The sequence below is a fragment of the Cinclus cinclus genome, chromosome 1, assembly GCF_963662255.1.
Source record: "Cinclus cinclus chromosome 1, bCinCin1.1, whole genome shotgun sequence".
Classification (NCBI taxonomy): domain Eukaryota; kingdom Metazoa; phylum Chordata; class Aves; order Passeriformes; family Cinclidae; genus Cinclus; species Cinclus cinclus.
The window spans coordinates 54,895,538-54,906,342 of NC_085046.1; positions in this window are offsets into that span (position 1 = coordinate 54,895,538).

The window sequence follows — 10,805 nt, forward strand, 5'->3', positions numbered from 1 at the left end:
GGTTTGAGTTGGAAGAGACCCTAAAATAAAGATCACCTACTTCCAAACCCCCTGTCAAGGGCAAGACCACGTTGCTGAGAGCCCCATCCAGTCTGGCCTTTAACACTTGCAGGCATGGGGCATCCACAGCATCTCTGGGCAACCTGTTCAAGTGCCTCACCACCCTCAAAATAAAGAATTTCTGCCTAAGATCTATTCTAAATTTAATTTTTTTCATTTATAACCATTTCCCCCTCATCACTCATATGCCCATATAAGACATTGTGCTTTTTACCCTTTAGGTACTGGAAGCCCTCAATGAGCTCTTGCCAGAACCTTCTCTTCTCCAGGCTGAACAACCTGAGCTCTCTCAGCCTGTCTTTGTAGGAGAGATGCTTCAGTGCTCTTAGCAATTTTGTGGCCTCCTCTGGACTCTGTCTAACAGGTCCACATCTTTCTTATGCTAAGGACTCCAAACCTGGACACAGCACTCCTCTTGGGATCCCAAAAGGGCAGAGTAGAGGGGGACAATCACCTACCTTGATGTGCTGGCCAGCCCTCTTTTGATACAGCCCAGGATACCATTTGCCTTTTGGGCTGCAATCGAACTCTCTAAGTCCTTCTCAGCAGGGTTGCTCTCAAGTTCTTCTCCCAGAATGGACTCATATCTGGCTTTGCCCTGACCCAGGTGCATCACTTTGCACATGGATTTGTTGAACTTGAGGTTCCTACGGGCACACTTCTCAAGTTTGTCCACCTGGATAGGATCTCCTCCTTCCATTGTGATAAATGTACCACACAGGTTCACGGGTCTGCAGACTTGGTGGAGTGCACTCAGTCCCACTGACAGTGTCACTGATAAAGGTATTAAAGAGTCCTGGTACCAAGACAGACCCCTAAAGGACACAACTCATCACCAGCGTCCACCTGGACATAAGAGCACTGACCACAACTCTGGCTGCATCCATCCAGCCAATTCCTTATTCACTGAATATTCCATCCATCAAATCCATGTCTTCAATTTGGAGATAAGGATGTTATGTGGGACCGCCTTAAGGAAGGACTTACAGAAATCTAGGTACTTGGCATCTGTCTGTCTTCCCTGTCAGCTGTTGCTGTCACTCCATCATGGAAGGCCACCAGATTGGTCAGGCATGATTTGCCCTTAGTGAAGCCATGCTGGCTGTCTTGGATAATCCTCTTCTTGTCTTGTATGTGCTTAACACTGTTCCATGGGTATCTGCTCCACAGTCTTCCCAGGAAAGGGAAGGTCTCTGGTATGTAGTTCCCTGGATCTCTGGCATGTACTTCCCTGGGTCTACTTTTCTCCCCTTTTTAAAAATAGGAATGATGTTTCTCCTTTTCCAGTCACTGAGGACTTCACCTGACTTCCAGGGTTTTCCAAATATGGAGTAGAGTAGCTTGGCAACATCAATCAGTTCCGTCAGGACCCTGGAATGCATCTTATCAGACCCCACAGACTTGTGGCTATTCAGTTTCATCAGGTGGTCTTGAACCTGCTCTCCACTTAACAGTGGGAGGGACTTCATCCCAATTTTGCACCATGCTGCTTGGTATTGAATGTGGCCTTTGTCCTTTTAATCTCTCTTTAGAGCTATCTTAAAAAAATATTTTGAATTTTTGTTTTGTGGCCCAGACTACATACTGTAATGTAACAAAAAACAGTTTATAGTATGCCCTTCATTTTTTGCTTAGATGTGTCCCCTGGCACCTTACCTAAACCAAGTAGAAAAAAATGAGCTCTGTAACCCAAAACTAAAAGAAGTATTTCCATGAAAATACACTACATTAATAATTTCTATTCACTTGCTAACAACTCACCATAATGAGACCATCTCTGGAGCACCTGGAATATTTTACAACATGACTCTGGCTCCTAAGTGTATGAGAGCAACTGGTCCGAGGAGAGTAGGTATTGCAACTACTTCACTCCATTGACTGTATAAGAATTTAGGGTTCGCAGCCCAAGGCAGCAAGAGGTTTGAATCACTCTCTGGTGTTTAAATGCTACAACAGGTACCTAAAACCATACAGGCACTGTAGTTGACATTTTCAATGTAGCTATAAAGGACGTAGGTAATGAATGTCCTTTGTTATGTATTAATATATGTGCCAGTACAGCTCTGCACATTTAATTCTTGAAGGGAAAAAGTTATAAAGAATAGTTAGGTAGAGATGTAAGTAATTGTGTGATATTTACCTTAATACAGCTAAGAAATCAACTGACAAAGATTTCATTTATTTTAAAAAGCTAAAGATAGAGTGCACATATGAGACAAAACATGTCTGAATCTTTGGGAAAAACACTGATGTGCAACTCCCATTCCCACAGAGCAAAAAATACTTGTTCCCTTTACTTTAGCACACATTTAGTAGCATAGAATTTATATTTAACGTATGCATAATTTAACATTGTAATTTAATCTTAGATTTCTGTTGACATGAATAAATGAACCACATTCTTTGGAAAACTGTCTTATCATGCATAAAACATCCATTCTTCCTTCAAGTGCTCAATAAATCTTCTAGGGTGAGAGAGACTTAATTTTTTGAAGGGACAAAAGAGAAAACGAATAAAACCACTTACTTGTTCTTGAGGGCACCCTCCTATTTCAGTCCAGAATTGATTACCCTGGCATCTCTTGGGTCTGTGGGTATGTGGGCCTTTGTGTTGTGAAGTACTGTTGAACTGAAATCAATACACGGAGGTAGGATTTCTTAGTATTATGATTAATTTCTTCTCTTTTAGGCTGGTGGCACAACTGTATTAAACTTTACTAGACAACATTTTATTACTAATACGTAAGGATGCATAAAATGTATTTGTGAATTAATAGAGTTTCTAAGTAGCAGGCCAGTTGAAAAGAAATCATACAGCCCAAATCCCCATGTATTCTGAGGAGTATCATGCCCCCTCAATAAAAGGAAAGAGCTAGAATCTTTAAACCACCTTCAGTTCCTACTGGTTGTGAGAAAACATAAGTAACAATGAGTGAAAACTCTGCTAAACTACTTGGCTAATTATTGACATACTCATACTTCTCAAGTTTGTAATTTGGTGTGCTTTTCTGTGCTTCTGTGTAAGGAATAGTCAGGTTTTAAGGACATACTACTCTTGAGGTATATAACTGGCATGCCCAGAGCAGGTTTGGGATGTTGCTCCCACTTCACACAACCGAGAATGATGGCTGCCTTGAGGTGATGGTGCATCTACTGGTGGGGGGTGGTCAGATCTCCCTCTGTGCCTGTTTCTCTTTGAAGACTAGCAGCAAAATCTGATGTGACAAAGCTTATTTTGGTGTCTGCTGTTAGGCAGTACAACTCCAGGTCTTAAGTGACAAACCACTGGATTGGAATTTGTATAATCTTAGTTTTACTCTGTGCTGGTTTTGGCTGGGGCAAAGTTGATTTTCTTTGCAGCAGATAGTGTGGGGCTATGCTTGGGATTTATGCTGGAAACACTGTTGATAACACAGGGATGTTTTAGTTACTGTTTAAGCAGTGCTTGTACAGCCTCAAGGCCTTTTCCCTTCTCACACTGTCTCACCAGGGAGGAGACCGGGAGTGCACAAGAAGCTGGGAGGGGACACAGCTGGGACAGCTGGCCAAAGGGATGTTCTATATGACCCATACCATATTGTGTCATGCTCAGCAATAAAAAGCAGGAGAAGAAGGAGGAAGAGTGGGGACATTTGGAGTGATGGCGTTCCTCTTCCCAAGTAACACATGGTGGAGCTCTGCTGCTCTGGAGGTGGCTGAACACCTGCCTGCCCGTGGTGAAAGTGGTGAATTCATTCTTTGTTTTCCTTTGCTTGCAATGCGTGGCTCTTACTTTCCCTATTAAACTGTCTTTATCTCAACCCTCAAGCTTTCTCACCTTCTGGTTCTCCCTGCCCTTCCCCACCCTTCTGCAGGGCAGTGAGCGAGGGGCTGCAAGGCACTTGGTTGCCAGCTGGGGTTAAACTACAGCATATCCTCACAGTGACACTAATTTGCTCTGATCTTGGACAGTCACTTCATTTCCCATCCCAGCTTTTATCTGCTTTTTGCAATTAGAGGTTAAGCTCTGTAGGCAGTCTTTCTTTATGCACATACAATGTGGGGAATGTTTTTGTGATGTGTGCAGATAAATAAATTTGCAATGCAGTACAGATTCTGAATGGTACAAATGAACACACACACAGAGGTTGTGTGGACAGTTGTTCCTTCTATTCTTGCTCTGTGCAAGGACATCTTAATCTATCAGCTTTCCAGAAGCTTCACATCATTTGTGGCTGCCTACAAATCTGTCACATGTGTATCCCTACACTTCCAAACAAATACATACACCCTATAAAACCTTTAGTGGGATGACTATAATAAGATTTTGAGTAATGAGATACTTGCATTTCCTTACCTCTATATCTGTCCAATGACAATATTCTCAGTACTCCATCTGAGCTAGTCAGGGTTCTTAACACTTACAGCTTTCTTAGCATTGTGAAAAGGTTTATCCCCAAATGCATCATCCCTAGAGAAAGTTAAGTGAGGTTAAGTGACTTGAATAACAAGGAATTAATGAGTAATGATGAGTTTGCCATCATTCATCTTGTCATTTACCAGAGCTGGGACAAATTGTCTATTCTAGAAGGTGACCAGGAACCTGGAAATCTGAGAGTTGAGGGTTAAAGCAAAGTTGGTTCATAATATATAAGAATGGACAGAAACATTTTTAAGAACATAATTAAGGAATTACCAAGTGTTCAAAAATATAAAGGCATTAAAATGTGTAATTGAGTATGTATTGTACATATTTATAACAAGTCTTCATAGTTTAATTAGCTTCAGTTTTAAAACATAAGATATGAAAAGCAGTGTCAAATTGTTTACCCAACATAGAATGATGTAAAATGTGTACTTTATATGGAGTTCCTGTCTGCATGGCACTGCTGTAATAGCTACAGTTGGCATGTGTTGGGATTGAGCTCCTTTATGGTATTGCCTTTCCTAAAAATGTGTCCTTCCCACATGCTATTTTATTGAAATCAGTATTTGCCACTGAATGCTGTTTCTTCTTTTAGTCTGCATGTTATATAATCCATATCCTTATCAATCAGAACCCTTAAGCTGAACAATCATTTCCAAACCAGTATTGGTTTAAAATAGCTCAAAGTAGACCTAAATTCATCTCACTTTTCTGTTATTAAAATAACACAAAATTTTGTATAATTTTCAAATTTTAATGTTGTCTACATAATTATTTAATATTTTCATTTTAATGTATTTTCTGCTTTTCATATCCTTTTTCCCTTCTTAATTCTGTTTTTCATACTTTATATGGCTTCATACTTATATAATATTTTATTTCCATGTCTTTTTCTTGTGATTTTCTAGTCCCTTTCTCCACCTCTTTCTTTCATTGCTGGTTTCCTTCTTTCTTCTAATGGGGATGTGCTAGAGTCTGGATTCTACATCTGGGATGTGCTTGCAGTCTGGTTTCTACTTCTGTTGACAGCATTTCAGGAGTCACTTCCTCTCCCCATCTCTCTGCATCCCAGTCTGGAAAAAACAAGACAATAAGCTGGCTTCTGTGTGGTTAGCTTTGAGACACACTGGTGGAAAGCTCCTTTAAACACAATTATTTATCTTTTTGTATTACACCTCTTCTCTACCTCAGTGATCTCCTCAACTAATTCTTAGCTCCTGCTTCTCCTTCCCTCCTCCTCCACCCCATCTTCTACCAGTAACATTTTCAATGTAGACCTTCAGCATAGTATGGGTATTACTAGTTTTGCCATTTTGTGCAGATCATGTGTCAGCTACATTCACTTTATGTCTCTCTTCAGGGAGAGCTGTGGCAGCTTTCATGTGATTGGTTCCATTGATTTCATGCTGACTGATGTCAGTAAAGAACATGAATGATGGTGCATCACCTGGTTTTAGCTATAAAAATGATCAGAAGACTCTTTGGAAGATAAGAAATGTAGAAAAAGCAACAAATATTCAGCTATGAATAGCAGTCACAGTGTCCTATGACACCCTGTAAAGATCAAATGCACTTACATGAAGGCAGCCTTCACATGTTTGTTCATGAGGTTATTTAAATTGTGGTCACATGGATCTAGGGCCTTTGGGAAAAGATTTAGACGAGAACTACTTGGAGATAATAATGCTAATGCCAAGCAGAAATTAAAAGTTAGCCATATCTTGACTATGAGGAAAAGGTATGCCGTGTTTGTGTCAGTGTGTTTCTACATCCATGGTCATTTGCTACGGACCTATTTTTGTGATGTTTATCTATACAGCCTTTGGCTTTGAAGAATCTTAATCACTTTCAGTGAAGGAGCAGGCAGAAGTCAGCCTGACAATGTCACGTGTCTCAGACTAAATGCCAGAAGTGCTATTCAGTATGTTGTGAAGTAAAACTGGCTCAGTCTATATGGCTGTAGTGGAATAAAATACAGCCACCAACATTCTGATGTTACTTGCAGGAGCTAAACATTCACACTCTGCAACTGTGGAGATGATATAGAGACTGAAGGAAAGATGACAAAGCACACTGTAGTTTTTATGGGTTGTAAAGCCATAAACTATAGACCGTATCAGACTAAACCATAGGTCATAAAAGTTAAGCACTACTTCCATCCTGCCTTATATGGAAGACCGCCTAGGATAGATAAAGGAATTGTTTGAATGCTCATCATTTTTTGTAAACACTGATTCATGTTCCAGTTACATGCCCATTTTATAGCTCTGTCACTGCTGATGACTCTAAAATCCCACGTGAAATCCCTGTGAAAGAATACAGTTTTAGTTCTGACCTCGTAATTACACCAACATCTCTTACACATCCTGCAGTTCTAACTGGAACCACTATTTTTCCACAGACTGCCCAATTCTGTATTTAGACTTACTGTGGGCTGTTATGTAGCTACTGTTTTCTCTGGTCAGCAGTTCAGCTGAGGGCTTCTGGAAAGATGCAATTCCAGTAAAGTGCTGGATGCAGGCCAGTGAAGATATATTGCTGGTGATTTATTTTGATTTTATTATTTAGATGAAAAAGAACCAAGACTAGATATAGGATTAATAGGAAAAAAAAAACCAACAAAATGCCAAAAGAAACCAGAAACAAAAAGCCCCACCTATATTGCACTGATTATGGAATACCTGGAATATTTTCTGAAATTATGCCACTAAAATGTATCAACAGTAAGCCAAGGTTTCTTATGTTCTATAATGAAATCTAGAGTATCTTCACTGAAAAAAATAATTCATTCAAGGATATGAATGAGAAATATGTTGCTTATTTCTCAGAAAATCAAATTATAATTCATTGAAATGGAAAAATTATCAGAAATGTTACAACTATGAAATTAGAAAATGCTATTTTCATATGAAACACAATGTGCCCAGGCCATGCATTATGAAGCATATTGCAGAGTCAGGAATTTAGCAAGATTCAGACAACCATGACAAAAATCAAATCATAATAATTAATTTCTCAAAAGGTACCTGAAGAAGCATACCTGTTTTACCCTTTAAAAGGGAATAAGATAACCTGCAATTATTTGAGAGCAAAAGAGGATTTAATCTGGGGACAACTTAAGTAACTGTGCTCACAAAATATTCTTTCAGCAGCAGTTTTTGATGAACAAAGAGAGAATAATCCAGAGCAGGTGGACATGCAGGATTCATGCAGTAATTCCGATTATTTTCTATACTCATGATAATGCATGCCCAGTTGTTGGGTTTTTTTTATTCCATGAACTGACCCAGTTAAACGTTTGTGTATTTAATATGCCTGGGAAGCTATAATTAGAACATTTTTAATTATTCATCACTCTTAACTCTTCTCTTGAGTGCAGTAATTTGATACGATGTTCTGAATACTGGAAGAGTACCTTGTTTTGAGGAACTTTCTGGCAATACTTAAGCTTCCGGTTCTCATATGTGATATTTCCAATCCCGCAATTTTATGTGAAGGCTAATAATTGTCTTCGAATATTTGTCTTGTTATAAAAATCTGGCACTATTTCTATCCTGGACATATGATGCAAATTCATTTAATTAAATACATAAATTTGAGCACAATGGGAAAAGCTTTTTTTGTTTAAAAGTTAAAGTGTATCTTAGGCTTATCAGCTGTACTGTACTATGACTAATTAGACCTGAAGTTCTCTGTTTATTTGAAGAACAGCTATTATGCTGACCAGGTGAGCCGTGGCATGTTTCCTTCTGTTATTTTGGAAGTGTTCTTTTTAAGATAATCAGCAAATAATTTACTTCTCTGCTTATTCAGGACATGATTAAACCACCAGAGTTAATATCAAGATCACAGCGACTCCAAAGAGCTCTGAACAAACATTTATGAAAAATGCCGCAAAAATATTAAGCACTACCAAGCTGTGGTATGTCGTATTTGCACATACCCATTCCTATAATCTGGACTTAGGCAACCTACTTTACATGGGTCATAGTACATGTTCTTGGTCAGCAGAAAACATTTCAATAGATTGTCCAAACAAACCTACACTAGAATTACTCCCTAGAAATGCTGAAACAATATTTTTAAATTCATTCACCAATTAACAGGAAAAGCTCATGATTATAGCAATGATTATAGCTATGGTCACTGCTAATGTCAGGTTAAAAAATAAATTAACATCTAATACCATACACAAAACTATTCATTTTACAGAAGTGTGATTTACCACAAGTGTGGAATTGCATCATCAATTTACTTGATCACATTTCACCTCCTTTTAAATGCTGAAGTGCAAATATATATAACTTGCTCAGCTGCATTGGCTTTCTCTAACTAGTAAGCTTGATACCTGTCTGGAGACAAATAACATTTTTTGACATACACTTCTGTGATTCCTAGGCCCATGCTTAGTTTTTTTTTCTGTAATCTTAGTGAGGCCAATGGATTATTTAGTTTCTACTCAGGTTTCTACATACAAGTCAAAAGTACTCTTATTTTAAGTGGTATGAGACTATTTCAGGCATTGCAGCATGATGGATAACAGCTGAAAGCAGATTTGCTGTAAGGTATCCTGAAACAGTGCCACCAGGGTTTGTGTAGGAGATAATGCTCTTCTTGCTGTAGACCTTGACATTCCCAAGTGTATTTCGAGCTAGTGCCTGTACATTCTGAGCTAGTGCCTGTAGAAAGGTCCAGGATTAACCCTTGAACCTAATACTGCCATTGTGCACTGATTCCCATATACAAACAGACTTCAGCCTGAGGTGGCTACAAAATATAAAAGTTTTTGTACAAACACAATGCAAGCATTATTGATACCTTTTTTTAAATTCTATTGATACCTTTTTTTTAAACTCTCTCCACTAAAAAAGCAAGACTAAAAACCTCCTTTTGGAGTGTTTTCCTGTTCTGCTGAGTTGTTGTTACTATCATACCTCCCCCTGCCTTTGTCCCCTTTTGAAAAGTTAAATTCAGTCTCTGAGAATACTATACCTTCTGAAAAGATGGGGATAGACATTATGCCTTAGATGTGGAAGAACATGGCTAACAGGGTACCTCTTGTAAAAAGTAGCAGAAGTGATGTTGCTGTGCTTATCAAGCCCCAAGTTCAAACACTCACCCTTGGGGACCAACTCTTTTGAAGGAGCAAGACTTTTGCCTTGCACAGCACCTATGGGTGCTGTGTTGCAGTTGCAGCTGCTACAAATAGGAACCTTGGTTTCTTGCAGGGTGAATGGAGATACAGGGTGGGTTGCAACCCTTCTATCAGCATGAGGGCATGGGCAAGTGGGGTCATGTTCCCAGAAAGTGTGCTTGCAAGAGCTGGTTGGGGTCCACTGCTTCCCCTTCCTACAGCTGGCAGAGTGGCCTGATTTATAGGGGACTGTGGTTGCTGCTCTGTCATTCTCCCTGCAGGAGGAAGAAGCTGCCAGTCCCTTCTCACTATCCCTCCTTGCTGTATGCAAAAGGTATAGACACCCCTCTCCTAGTCAGTCTCTCTTTCCCCACACAGTGCCACTGGCTCAAAGGGGCCAGATCTCCGCAGCTGTTGTGCCCACTAAGACAAAGAAGCCCTTTGTAATATTTCTTCTGGTTTTAGGGCAGAGCAAAGTGGGTGGCATGTTGCAGGACTCAGTTTCTTGTTCATAACTTTGGAGTCTTCCTACCTGTCTCAGACTAACATATTAGGAAATTCACTCCTGTTTTTCTCCTGATGGAAGTAATGGTTATGGAAGTATTACATCTCAGCAAAATACTCTCTTTGTACATCTGGAATCTGAGTAAGGCCAGAAAGAATATTTATAAGAAGACAGATGATGGACTGAATATATTCCTTCTCTCAGCCCCGTTCTCATTGCCATCCCCCCCTCCAAAAAAATTTGCACCCCTGCATTAAGATTGTCCTCTGCAAAACCACAGGATAATTTGGGTTGGAAGGGACCCTTAAAGATCATCTATCCAACCCTCCTGCAATAAGCAGGAATATCTTTAACTAGATCAGGTTGTTCAGAACTCTGTCCAACCTGATCTTTAATGTTTGCAGGGATAGGGCATGCACCACTTCTTTGAGCATCTTATTCCAATGTCTTCACACACTCATAATAAAAAATGATCTCTAATTTTTTATCTCTAATAAAGTGAGCTTTAATGAACTCTAGGTGGGTATATCTGGATATCTCAAGTCTGTGGCAAAGCCTTGGTACTTATTAAAAATACACATATGAAATTGTGCATAGATAAAAAAAGCCTAATTGTTTAACAGACTGAAGATTAGGCTGCATATCTCTATTTAATATTGAGAATACTTGCCTATACAAATCTCCCCCTACTCTTTTTCTGG